The sequence below is a fragment of the Numenius arquata genome, chromosome 10 (assembly GCF_964106895.1).
Source record: "Numenius arquata chromosome 10, bNumArq3.hap1.1, whole genome shotgun sequence".
In the NCBI taxonomy this organism is placed as follows: Eukaryota; Metazoa; Chordata; class Aves; order Charadriiformes; family Scolopacidae; genus Numenius; species Numenius arquata.
In genome coordinates, this window is record NC_133585.1 from 23,887 (window position 1) to 38,722 (window position 14,836).

Here is a 14,836-nt window from a genome sequence, read left to right on the forward strand (position 1 = left end):
GGTAAATTTCCCTTTTTCAGTGCTATTGTATTTTATATTTATAGTGATGTTTTCAGCCTTTTCAGATGCATTACAAGTAACCCTACTCCTAAAGGTAAATGTTTGAGTGAAAGTTTTTATCTCCTTTTTGCATGCTATATTTTCCCTATATATTACATAATTTTTATATATTACTGGTGCATTATAATTGAGAATAGTATTTGAACGTTTCACTTCTGGAAAGGGGATAAGTTGGGGAGAGAGAGTATCCATACCATGTGTGGCGGTTATATCCTTTGGGACTAAAATCAAGGCCGCTTGTCAGTATGATCTTATAATTTCCCTTGCATCATGTATAACTCCTATGCACCTAATCATTGAACTAACTTTAGGTTGGACCTCTGCTCGACAGTAATCTTGGTGAAGTGTACATACTGCTGAAAATATGCATTGTTGTGGCTCTTCTAAATTATATACATAAATGCCAACCGTTATTACAGTGGTTAAGTACACTTGTGTCATATCAAATTTACATGCTTTATCAATCAAGCTGTTTTCTCTTATTTCAAAGGATGGTATCTGTTGTTAATCTCCCCAGTCTCTTTTAATCTGGCCATCAATTTTTAAAACTGTGTATACCTTAGTCTTTTTATATGTGATATTCAGACCTGCATTGCCCAAATGTCCATTCCTGGTCCAGTCTTCGGGGTCGGGGACATCATCCAGATCTTGATGGGTGGTGCAGTTCTCTGTCCATCCAGCTGTGATGTAGAAGATCACAATAATGATCTCCGGAATCGCAGTTTTGCTGATCCGGTACATTCGGAGTTCCATTTCTGCTCAAATTGGGGATCTTCCTTATGCCTCGGAGCCGTCTTTTGTAATCTTAGTTTTAAAGGTCCTAAAGGTTCAGAAGTCCACTGCTTGTCTGGAGCTTTTTCACTCGAGAGTAGTGAATCCAGGACGGCTGCTCCTTCACCTTGATTGCAGTGAAGGTGGTCAGTAACACTTGAAATGGTCCGGTCCACCTCTCTTCCAGTGGATTGCCTGAAAAATTTTTGATATAAACCCAATTTCCAGGACTAAAGGGATGGATAGCGTGATCCAATCCCTTAACTCTAGTTCCTAGGACACTCTTATTGATTTTCTCTAAATGTTTTCCCAAAGAAATAACATATTTTTGTAAATAAAAATTACCCAACTGGTTTAAATCTTCTCCTTTATATTTTGTCTGGTATGGTCTCCCATATAATATTTCAAAAGGGCTTAGGTTTTCTTTAGCTCTTGGCTTTAGACGTAGTCTAAGCAGAGCTATGGGTAATGCTTGATACCAATACAAATCTGCTTCTTGACATATTTTGGCTATCTGCTGTTTTATCATGTGATTCATTTTTTCTACTTGCCCACTGGCCTGCCGCCTATATGGGGTGTGTAACTGCCAATCAATTCCCAATAGTTTGCTAACTTGCTGCACTATTTGTGCACAAAAGTGAGTACCTCTATCTGATGAGATGACTATAGGTACCCCAAATCGAGGTATTATCTCGTTCAATAACACTTTAGTCACTTCTCTTGCCTGGTTTGTTCTACAGGGAAAAGCCTCTGGCCATCCAGAAAAGGTGTCTGTAAGCACCAATAAGTACTTATACCCCCCTTTTCTTGGGAGTTCGGAAAAATCGATTTGCCAATGGTCTCCTGGTATGTTTGCTTTCCCAATAGTTCCTAACTGTACTCGATTACCTGTGTTGGGGTTATTTCTCAAACATGTTTCACACTGCTGAGTCACCTGTCGAACAGTGGTATATAAATTCTTCCCTATTCATCTTTGGCCTAAAAATGTATATAACGAATCTGCTCCCCAATGTGTCTTATCATGTTCTTCTTTAACAAGTCCCCACACTAGTTTGGCAGGTATAATCATTCTACCATCACTCAAATGAGCCCATCCCCGGGAAGGAACTTGTCCTCCTAATTCTCGTATGAACTCCTCATCTAATCTAGAATATTTAATGCCCTCGTGGTCATCCAGGTCTTGATTTCTATTGTCTGGAATTAAGGCTAGAATTTGTTCTTTCTGTATTCTTTCTGCTGCCTGTTTAGCCTCATAATCAGCCAATCTGTTACCTCTTTCTTGGTCAGTGTTACCCCTCAGATGTCCTCGACAATGCATGATGGCGACGCTAGCTGGTAACCGTACTGCCTCCAGTAGACGAAGTATTTCTTCTGCATGTTTGATTTGTTTTCCTTGTGCGGTTAGCAATCCTCGTTCCTTCCAGACTGCTCCATGAGCATGAACAACTCCAAAGGCATATTTGGAGTCTGTCCATATATTTATCCTTTTCCCTTTCGCCAGTTCCAAAGCCCTAGTCAAGGCAATAATCTCAGCCTTTTGAGCTGATGTCCCGGTAGGCAATGGTTGGGATTCAATTACCTTATTTGTTGTGGTCACTGCATATCCAGCCTTACGGATACCTTGTCGGACAAAGCTACTTCCATCCGTAAACCAGGAGTCCTGTGCATCCTGCAGGGGTTCTTCTTTCAGATCTGGTCTGCTAGAATACACAGCCTCTATTGTTTCCAAACAGTCATGTGTTAGTGGTTTGGTTGTTGCTCCACTAAGGAAAGAAGCTGGGTTCACAATGTTAGTCCTGGTATTTCAGAAACCTGGATGGGGAAAGCCAGTGATTCCCTTTTTGTTCTAATACAGCGGATACAGTATGCGAAACCAACACTGTCATCTTCTGGCCCAAGGTAAATTTCCGGGCTTCCTCAATATTTAGTATTACGGCCGCTACCGCTAGTAAACATCCTGGCCATCCTTTACTTAATTCATCTAATTGTTTAGAGAAATAAGCTACAGCTCTTTTGTATGGTCCCAGCCGCTGAGCTAAAACTCCTAGAGCTATTCCTTGTTTCTCATGAGAAAAGAGCCAAAAAGGTTTGGTTACATCAGGCAAGCCCAAGGCCGGGGCTCTCATGAGTTCCTTTTTGAGTATTTCAAATGCGTTCTGAGCTTCTTTGGACCATATCAATCTAATGGGATTATTTTTCAAAAATTCATATAAAGGTTTCACTATTATTCCGTAGTTATAAATCCATAATCGACACCAACCTGTCATTCCCAAGAAGGTTCTGAGTTCTTTTACCGTCTGAGGAGGTGGGGTTTAACAGATGGCTTCTTTTCGTTCAGTTCCCAACTCCCGTTGTCCTCCAGATAATTCATATCCCAGGTAGGTCACTTGCTGTTACACCATTTGAACTTTCTGTTGAGAGACTCGATATCCATTTAGTCCAAGAAAGTTTAACAAGCTCACAGTCCATTGGATACACTCAGGTTTGGTTTCAGTTGCTATTAACAGGTCATCCACGTATTGTAAAAGGCTTCCATCCCTCAAGCTCACGTGCTAATTGATTTCCGAAAATTGTTGGACTGTTTTTGAAACCTTGGGGTAACACTGTCCAAGTAAGCTGGGTTCTCCTACCAGTGGTAGGGCTTTCCCATTCAAAAGCAAACAACTTCTGACTTTCTTTAGCCAAAGGCAGACAAAAGAATGCATCTTTTAGGTCTAATACTGTAAACCATACCTGACTGTTTGTCAATTTGGTAAGTAATGTAGAGGGATTGGCAACTACAGAGTGTAAATCTTTAACAATTTTGTTTATTTCTCTTAGGTCCTGAACTACCCGATAAGTTCCATTTGGTTTCTTTACCGGCAGTATGGGGGTGTTATATTCTGATTCACATTCCACTAGTAGTCCATGTTGTAAAAAGTTCTTAATTGGACCTTCTATCCCTCTGCGATATTCTAATCTGAGGGGGTATTGTTTTTGACGTATTGGGCTTGCTCCCTCCTTAAGTTGTATTACTATGGGGGTAGCGTGTTTCGCCCTTCCTGGAGTCCCTGTAGCCCAAACCCCTGGATATACCTGATTAATGATTTCTTCAAGTTCGGGTGATGACACAGTGGGCTTTTCAGAGTGCATTAGGGCTAGGCTCAAAGTTTCAATCAACTGATCTTCTTTCACTTTTAATTCCATGGCTCCTTGATTAAAAACTATCACTGCTCCTAATTGCTCTAATAAATCTCGCCCTAACAGTGATTTGGGGGAATGTGGCAATATAAAAATCAATGCATTCCTATCTGTTTTCCTAATTTAAATCTAAGGGGTTCCGAAAAGAACGCCTTTCTCTGCTGGCCAGTGGCTCCTATTACATTTACAAAATCCTTGCTTACAGGCATTAATTCTTGATTTCTAACTATCAATTCAAATCGTTTTGCCACCTTAGAGGGACCATCTCGATACCCTCTAGCTACCTCCTTCCAGTCATTTAAATCAGTGGTGGAAAACGGAATTTTCACTCTAGCTGGTCCACTAGATCCCATTACTTCCCGTAACGGGGCTAGGAGTTGTGGAGCTCTCTCAGTTTTACTCCTGGTTCTTGCAGTAACTGGAGTAAAAGCAGTTGCCGCTTCCCCTTCTTCCTCACCGCTACCGCCACCCTCTGTCTCAGGGAATGGCGACTGCGGTGGAGAAAGCGGATCTGGCAATGGAGGGGGGGGCATTCCCAAATCCTCAAGCTGATCTTCTGTTTCCTCTTTCCTCTTACTGGATTCTGTCACTTTTAAACACCTTTGTCCGATACTACATGCCGAGCAACATCTCTTCATTTTCTGCTGCCCCTTCCTTTTATCTTTATGTTCTTTCTCGACGGACAAAACTAAAGGGTCTTGCGGTGGTATATTAAATCCGCAGTCCTTTTGCCATTCAGGATGATTTCGCAAAGTGAAAAACATATCCGCATACATAACCTCATCCCATTTTCCTTCTCTCCGTAAGAACAACATCAACTGCAACATAGTATTATAGTTTAGAGTCCCATTATGAGGCCACTTTTCTCCATCATCTAATTTGTATAAGGGCCACCATTGATTACAATATTTTATCAAAGTTTTCTTATTCACGTTCCCACCTGACGGTCCTCCTATATTTTTCCAATGTTTTAAAATACATCCTATGGGGCTCTTTTTCACAATTCCGCCACTTTGCTGTTCCCCCATATTTGCTAATTTAACACAGTACAGTTAGAGGATACAATCTGTCTCCTCAATATTCCTCCCACTGCATCCACAGCTGGCAATTAGGGCACTCAAGATCAGTACAATCTGAATTAGACCCAAACCAGTGAAAAAATCTTAAAACAATTTTAACGCTTAACACTTATTGTTTGCTTTACACCCGTTATCTGGGTGGAAAGGACAATATCCATTTATATGACCGATCATAGTCATCCAGTCAACCAAATATACTCGCTTTGTTCATCTCCGGCCGCACCCCTCGCGGGATAACGGAACCGCGGATCAGAACTCCACACTCGCTTCGCAGCTGTGCCGCGTCTCAGTCATACAAGAGCTAGCTCAATTCATTCACACACCTTTTACCAAATCCAAATCAACTTTCAATAAACAATTCCTTTAAACAGTTCCAATTTCAATACCGATAAGTTACTACCACCACAAAGTACGTTAATGCAAAGGTACTTAGCTTTACTCGCGACCGTACCTAACGTACTAAAACCAAGTGTATGAAATACAAAAGTACAAAACACAGCATGTGCTCATACCCGCATACACAAACCAAACCAAGTGTACGAAATACAGGAGTACAAAGCACAAAATGTGCCTGTACCCGCGGACACAAACCAAGTGTATGAAATACAGAAGTACAAAGCACAAAATGTGCCTATACCCGCATACACAAACCAAACCAAGTGTACGTAATGCAAAAGAGCGCAGCACAACCTGAGTTGCACAGCACAACTCACGTACACAGTATGCCCTCAGGCACTAGTAGCCTGGCATACAGCGCCCTGCGTAGGACGTCTCCTACGACTTATGGGAACCCCAAATGACCGGTTCCAAAAACCAAAACTCTTTTTTTTTTTTTTTTTTTTCTCTAATTTTTCTTAAAAGAATACCTTATTTTCTAGATGGTCCTTGTCTGCCCCCGCAGTGATCCATATGAGGCGAGGAGTCCCTCCGGGAAGATCCCGGGGGTACACTAGGGAGTCCTGTTCTCAGAGGGTCCTGCAGCCGAGCAGAGAGGGTCCCATCTGGGGTGCCAGAATTGATGCCGTGAAAGACGAAATCAGGACTCAATAGTCGGGATGACTATTAAGCAGGTATCCTTTATTGCAGCGCTGGACGCACAGGGGATAGCTCCTCCAAATGTGCGTGCCCGACAGAGTCAGTTTAACAACATATATGCACACCATACATACATATTCATGCAAGGAGTTTTAACATATTCATTAGTTTCCAGTAACTCATTACCATATGCTACCTCCCTCTTGGAGCCCCCCATTTGTCAGAGATAAGATAACATTGTGCTGGCCTCACAATTGCTATCTACATAGGTACCTTCCTGTCTTGTTACTTATCGTAGCTCTGCAGGGGTGTAGGCCCCTATTTGTGGTCAGCCAAGTTATATTTGCTAACTCATACTTAGGTAAGCAAACCTTCAAGCCATACCTAGCCTTATTCTTTAATTCACTTAGAATTTTGACAATCACACAACAGCTTACAACGGATAGGCAAATTATTAACTACTTTAGCAAGATTCACTAATCACAAGGCCCTTTATTTCAAGGATACAAGAATCATACATGAGAATTGAAACATAGGCACACAGAACTATAAAGAAAGAGACGTAGGAAAACAATTTGAGAAGTGACAGGATACAGGAAACACCGGAGAAAATGGGGTTGGGGAGACAGAGAGAGGGTAAGATAGCAAGAAAATTTTAAGAACAACCGTGTGAGAGAAGAATAAAGAAGTTTCGTAACAGTTCGGTGTGCTGGAGGACCTCAGGACCATAGAGATCGATGTCCGGAGGACTGACGGGCGCTTCCGACGTGCCAGACGACTACAAGATCATAGAGCTCGACTTCCGGGAGAATGGCAGATACTTCCGGTGTGCTGGAGGACCGCAGGGCCGTAGAGATTGACGTCCGGAGGACTGACAATCAGCCTCCCCAGGGGGCGGGGAACGGCTCTATTTCCCAGTTTTCCAGAATACTAACTATTGGTATTTTTCATCCTTTTTCCACAACATAAGAATTGGTGAGTTTAAGTTTTGTGTATGCAAGTGGGATACTTTTGCTTTCCAACTGCACAAATTCAGGTGGATTTAGCTTTACCAGGAGCCCCAAATTGGTATTTTAATTTTTTTTAATTTTTTTTTCCCCAATACAGTCCCAGAATCAGGGCTTTGGGGTATTTTTAATTGCTGTGGTGGCAGCTACCGCTTGGTGCACCCAGCCCTGTTGTCACTGAAATGGGGAGTAAATTGCTGAACACCAATGTAGTCTTAAGAAGCAGGCATTAATTAATTTCTTGTCAAATAATGAGAAATAAGAACAAATCTAAAAACCACCTTCCCGCAACCCCTCTCTCTTTTCCTGTGCTCATCGCCACTCTTGATTTCTCTACATCCTACCCCTGAGCAAGACCGGGTGACAGGGAGCAGAGGTTGCAGTCAGTTCATCTCACATTGTCTCTGCCGCTCCCATAAACATTAAGCCTCGCACAAAGTGGCCTTAACATCTTGGAGAAGCGACCTGCTTCACTATCGCTGAAGAGCCTCTCCCAGATAGCTCTGCTCATCCCAAAAATCACTTACTGAAGAGCTGCCCTTGCAACCGGCTGGTGGTTACTTGATCTAACTTGACTACCACCTTTGCCTCAATAGTCTACCAGATCCACATGTTAACCACAGACTCTCACTGCTGTTCCACCTACTTCTGACTCTACGCCCTTGGGCAGGGCAGCTCCAACACAAACACACACATGCACAGACCGACACTACACACAACAACAAATAACACGCCTCAAAGGTGAGAGAAAACTCTTGACAAGAAGAATGACACCTGCTTGGAAGACGCCATCGTGCAAGAAGACCTGCGGGAGCATACGGGTGATGTGAGGAGGCTCTAGGGAAACCCAAGAAACTAAGTGTAGAACGTCATGGCCCAAGACAAGTGACTCTCAAAGCTAAGATGACATATGCACTGGAAGCCAGGCTTAAAGACCTAAGAATTAAGGACGCAGGGAAGAAGACCCAGTCCCTGAAAACTGAGAGGTAGGGAGCAGAGCTGCATACGCCACCAGGAACAACTTGAAAACTGAGAACCAACCAGAAATTTCTGAGACACAAAATTGATCCACACTTTAAGCTTGTAACGCAAGAAAAGCAGCACCCGACTGGGGCTATGCTGGTGAGTACAGGCCTGTGAGACTCCAGGAATGGTGCCCGAGGCACACACTGTGCTCCTGAACTCTAAAGATGCCATCGGGACCCAAGGAAGGGCAAGACACAGAAAACAGACCATACAAACTGTACAATAACAGACCCAGGCTGAAATGGGCCTGCCAGGCACAACCTGGCTTCGTGCTGAAAAGTAACCCGCTCCCTTCACTTGCCCAAAGGGGACCACAGCTGTAAAGCGCTTTCCCATACACTAACTTCAAAATCCTTCCCTGCAACTCCCAACTGTGTCTCCTCCTCCCGGCCCCTCCCCAGCCCTGGTCTCTAAACTTCGATATAAGAGGACTGGAGGTCTTAAATTCCCCATTGAAAAAAAAAAAAAAACTTATCAGCTATCTGGGACATTTCTGCAATCACCAGGTTTGTCTTCATCATTGCAACTAAAAAAAACCCCAAACAACACCTGCAAGAACCAGCAGAGAAGTTGTCACGGTTGGAGTGATTAACTTCACTCGTAAGAGAGAAGTAGTGAAGTATTAAATAAGGTGAAACAGTGATTTAACAAAATCAGTAGTAAATGCGATAGTGTTTTACGAGATTCGATGTCGAGGCACACTCTATTATTTCCTGCAGAGAGGACAGGGTCAGAAAAGCTGTCAGGGAGACCCTCCCGTTGAGTCACGAGGTTCAGAAAGGACCCCCTTGCTTTCTAAACTCCTTCTCAGAGAGGAGTCTAGGTGCGGCTGGATCCAATCCTAGTCCCGGACTTGGTCAACGGTTTATGTCTAAAGGATTATATATGCACAATCAACCCTTTATATTACTTAGCTAAGATATCAAAGTTTAGCATGCTATTAGTCACTTAGCAAGAATCTGTTGTGGCAAGGAGTCTCTCAACCTCGAGGAGTAGATGCTTAAGCGAACGTCCGCACAAAAGTGGAGATCCTGGCGTGCAGCCCCCTGCGGTGCAGGAGAGCTGAAAGGGCTCTTGCGCTATCCACTATTTACATATTCTCGTGGGAACAGAATATCTAGGTCCCCACTCCAGACAGTGTTTTGGCTGTGTTGCCAGCCATCCCCCAAAGTCCAGGTGCCTCAGCATTAGACACCAACAGGGCCCACAACAGCCTCACCTTCTCGGCCCGCTCGCGGGCATGAGGCTTCGCTTCCCTGAGCCTGCGTGAGGCATCTGAAAAATACAAAGCAAAAGGCACATGCTGAGGTACTGCCAGAAATCTCAGCCAGTCACTAGCTCTTCCCGTCTCCCACTCCCTTGCCTTGGCCACTCGCCCACCTGCCCTCTGTAATTTTGAGCTACAACTTTAAGGCTCGTGCACCAACCGTACAAGAGACCAAAGGACACTTAGAACTTCACCCGCAATACAATGTAGGCTCTTATAGTTGTTCCACCTACCGCTGACTCTACACCCCCGGGGCAGGGCAGCTCCACGCCAAACACACCCCTGTGCAGCCCAACACCACACAACACAGTAGACAATGCGACTTCAAGATCAGACAACATTCCGCACAAGAAGAATGACTTCCAGACCGGAGGAGCCCTCAGGCAAGAAGACCCTAGGGGCAGCAACGCTGATGCAAGGAGGCTCTACGGTGATGCCGTAAGAGAACCAAATGTAATGTACCACTACAAGAAGATCCTGTAAAAACAGAGAGGATCTGAGTGCAAGAAGCCTGGCTTCAAGACCTGGGAACGTATGGATGCAGGGAAGAAATCCCAGTCCCTGAAAACGGATGCCTAGAGAAGAGAGCCGCTCACGTAGCTGGAGACACAACACAGAGAGAGGACCTTGCAGAAACGTCTGAGATGGAAGCCCGATCCGTGCTTTAAGATGGTTATGCAAGAAAAGAAGCGCCCATCGGGCACGATGCTGATGAGTACACACCTTCGAGACCCTAACGGTGATGTGCGCCATGCCCCTTGAGCGCACAGAGCAACGAGGACATCAAGACCTGAGGAAAGTCTAAGATACAGGAGACAGACCACACAAAACACACAACAGACACCGGCAGGAACTGCCCTGCCCGGCACACGCCAGCTTTGTGCTCAAATGAAATCCGTTCCCTTTACCTAGCCAAAGGGGACTGCTCCAGGACAGCCCCCTGCCCCGCTCCGACTTTAAAACCCCTCCCTGCAGCTCCCAACCTTGTCCCTTCCCTCCCTCAAACAATCACCAGCGCCAAACCCTCAACTTAGCTTTCAGAAGGCCAGGGGCCTGAAGCCGTCCTCCACAAGAAAAACCACAGCCAGCCAACGGGATCAATCCTGCAGTCCCTAGGCTCCTACACATCATCTGGAAAAAAAACAAGGAAAGAAGGAACAATGCATTCCACACAAAACAGTGAGCACCACAAAGGTCAACATGGACCTTGCACACAACATCCCCCTTCCTCACATACGCCATGACATTCTGCTCACCTGCTCCGCACGGAGTCCAGAGTTGGGCTCATCAGCAGTCACTGCTCGTGGTGCCTAAGAAACCAAGGGACACAAAAATACCACTGAACGTGCAAGAAATCTCCAGCCCCAGGCGCCTCCTCTCTACTACCCGGCTCATCTCAGATGCTCATCCGCTTCCAAAGGCAGCCCGCGCAGCGCCTGCAAAACCAGAGAGAAAAACTTCACTGAGCTGCCACCTAATACTTTGCTATTAGACGCCAACCCCGCCCACAACAGCCTCACCAGCTCGAACCGCTCGTCAGCGTGCGGCGTCACCCCTCCGAGCCCGTCTGCGGCACCTGCAAAAACACAAGCAAAATGACACGTGCTGAGATACTGCCCGAAACCGCAGCCTGTGCGTACCGGTTCCCATCTCCTGCCCCTTTACCTTGACAGCTAAAGGGCCCATCCTCCGAGCAAGTCTGGGTTGCCAGCCTCAGGCTTGCACACCACCCGTCAAACCCAAATAACAGGGGTCGCTTGGAACTCCACCAGCAAAAGACCTCCTGGAAACAAAAGGATACTTCAGCCCAGCAATCGCTGCTCACCTTGCTCGAGTCAGCCCTGGTGCCCGTATCCCACGTCGCACCTTGATTCAAAGCTTCAAATTAAAAAAAAATACCATGAAGTAGTCAGAGCCATCAGACACATCTTCCTTCCAATACCACACACGGACGCACCTTCTGGCGGCACTCTGCTCAGGTCTCCTACATTGCCCTGCGCAGCTTGTTCCTCTGCATCTGAAGCAACAATACTGAAGAAGTCACCTGGACTCAGAGCAATACCTTCATAATTCCAAAGCTCTTGTTCCCATTTACAAATATCATATAGAGTCCAACTACAGGCTGCCATTAAAAAAAAAAAAAAAAAAATCAAAACAATAAAACCCAGAAATCCAGGCCCCAGACAAAGCAACCTTAACTTTGAGATGTAATCTGCTTCGCTACCACTGAACAGCCCCTCCCACAGAGCTCTGCTCTTCCCCATAAAACAATAATGAAAAAATTGTCCACAGAACCCACTGATGTCTGCTCGATCTGAGATGACAGTACCACCTTTGCCTCAACAGTCTGGGCAGATCCACATATTAACCACAGACTCTTACCGCTGTTCCTCCTACTCCTGACTCTGCACCCCTGGTCAGGGCGGCTCCAAGCCAAACACACACAAGGACAGACCGACACTACACACAACACGAAGAACAACACACCTCAAAGGTGAGAGAAAACTCTCAGCCAGAATAATGACACTTGGCTGGAAGATGTCATCAGGCAAGAAGAACATGATGATGACATGAGGATGTTCTAGGGAAACCCCAGAAAGCGAGTACAACGTAATGACCCAGGACAAGAAGCGACTCTCGAAATAGAGACGAAGTGTATGTGGGAAGTCTGGCTTCAAGACCTAAGAACGTAAGGATGCGAGGATGAAGCTGCATCCCCCAGAAACAGGCGACTGAAAAGCAGAGCTGCTCAGGAAGACAGGAATAACGCTGCAAAAGAGGACCATCCAGAATCTTCTGTGATATGAGACCAATCCACACATTAAGTTTGGAACACAAGAAAAGCAGCATCCAACTGGCGCTATGCCGATGAGTACAGGCGTTGAAGACTCTAGGGATGGTTCCTGAGATGCACGCGATGCCCCTTGAGAGTAAAGAGGGCATCGAGATCTGAGGAAGCTCTAAAACACCGAAGACAGAGCATACAAACTATACAGTAACAAACACAGGCTGGAACCGCCCTGGCCAGGCACAACCTAGCTTCTTGCTGAAAAGTAACCCGCTCCCTTAACTTGCCCAAAGGGGACCACAGCTGTCAATGCTCTCCCGTACGCTAACTTCAAAATCCCTCCCTGCAACTCCCAACGTTGTCCCCTCCTCCCAGCCCCTCCCCAGCCCTGGTCCCTCAACTTAGATCAAAGAGGACTGGGGGTCTTAAATTCCCCATTAAAAAAAAAAACCAAAAAACAAAAAACACAAACCCAAAAACCAACAACCAACCACATCAGCTATCTGGGACCCTCCTGCAGTCACCGGGTTGATCTTCATCATCTACAACTAAAAAAAAAACAAAACCCTGAAACAAGAACTGCAAGAAGTATCAGAGAATTCAATGCCAACGTCTTCCACAACTTCCACTAGCTCAAAAGTACAATAGGATTCTGCTCACCTGCTCATTCTGGAGTCAGAAGCTGTGGCCATCGCTGCTTGAGATACCAAGAAACAAAACTGCTGTCGCACGTGTGAGAAGTCTGGCCCCACACTCCTCCTCGCACCTGCCCCAGCTCACCTCTAATGCTCATCAACTTCCAAAGGCAGCTCACAGAGAACCTGCAAAACCACAAGGTAAATACTTTGCCAAGCTGCCATATCATACTTCACCATTAGACACCAACATGGCCCACAACAGCCTCACCTTCTCGGCCCGCTCGCGGGCATGAGGCTTCGCTTCCCTGAGCCTGCGTGAGGCATCTGAAAAATACAAAGCAAAAGGCACATGCTGAGGTACTGCCAGAAATCTCAGCCAGTCACTAGCTCTTCCCGTCTCCCACTCCCTTGCCTTGGCCACTCGCCCACCTGCCCTCTGTAATTTTGAGCTACAACTTTAAGGCTCGCGCACCAACCGTACAAGAGACCAAAGGACACTTAGAACTTCACCCAAGAGACCAAAGGACACTTAGAACTTCACCCGCAATACAATGTAGGCTCTTATAGTTGTTCCACCTACCGCTGACTCTACACCCCCGGGGCAGGGCAGCTCCACGCCAAACACACCCCTGTGCAGCCCAACACCACACAACACAGTAGACAATGCGACTTCAAGATCAGACAACATTCCGCACAAGAAGAATGACTTCCAGACCGGAGGAGCCCTCAGGCAAGAAGACCCTAGGGGCAGCAACGCTGATGCAAGGAGGCTCTACGGTGATGCCGTAAGAGAACCAAATGTAATGTACCACTACAAGAAGATCCTGTAAAAACAGAGAGGATCTGAGTGCAAGAAGCCTGGCTTCAAGACCTGGGAACGTATGGATGCAGGGAAGAAATCCCAGTCCCTGAAAACGGATGCCTAGAGAAGAGAGCCGCTCACGTAGCTGGAGACACAACACAGAGAGAGGACCTTGCAGAAACGTCTGAGATGGAAGCCCGATCCGTGCTTTAAGATGGTTATGCAAGAAAAGAAGCGCCCATCGGGCACGATGCTGATGAGTACACACCTTCGAGACCCTAACGGTGATGTGCGCCATGCCCCTTGAGCGCACAGAGCAACGAGGACATCAAGACCTGAGGAAAGTCTAAGATACAGGAGACAGACCACACAAAACACACAACAGACACCGGCAGGAACTGCCCTGCCCGGCACACGCCAGCTTTGTGCTCAAATGAAATCCGTTCCCTTTACCTAGCCAAAGGGGACTGCTCCAGGACAGCCCCCTGCCCCGCTCCGACTTTAAAACCCCTCCCTGCAGCTCCCAACCTTGTCCCTTCCCTCCCTCAAACAATCACCAGCGCCAAACCCTCAACTTAGCTTTCAGAAGGCCAGGGGCCTGAAGCCGTCCTCCACAAGAAAAACCACAGCCAGCCAACGGGATCAATCCTGCAGTCCCTAGGCTCCTACACATCATCTGGAAAAAAAACAAGGAAAGAAGGAACAATGCATTCCACACAAAACAGTGAGCACCACAAAGGTCAACATGGACCTTGCACACAACATCCCCCTTCCTCACATACGCCATGACATTCTGCTCACCTGCTCCGCACGGAGTCCAGAGTTGGGCTCATCAGCAGTCACTGCTCGTGGTGCCTAAGAAACCAAGGGACACAAAAATACCACTGAACGTGCAAGAAATCTCCAGCCCCAGGCGCCTCCTCTCTACTACCCGGCTCATCTCAGATGCTCATCCGCTTCCAAAGGCAGCCCGCGCAGCGCCTGCAAAACCAGAGAGAAAAACTTCACTGAGCTGCCACCTAATACTTTGCTATTAGACGCCAACCCCGCCCACAACAGCCTCACCAGCTCGAACCGCTCGTCAGCGTGCGGCGTCACCCCTCCGAGCCCGTCTGCGGCACCTGCAAAAACACAAGCAAAATGACACGTGCTGAGATACTGCCCGAAACCGCAGCCTGTGCGT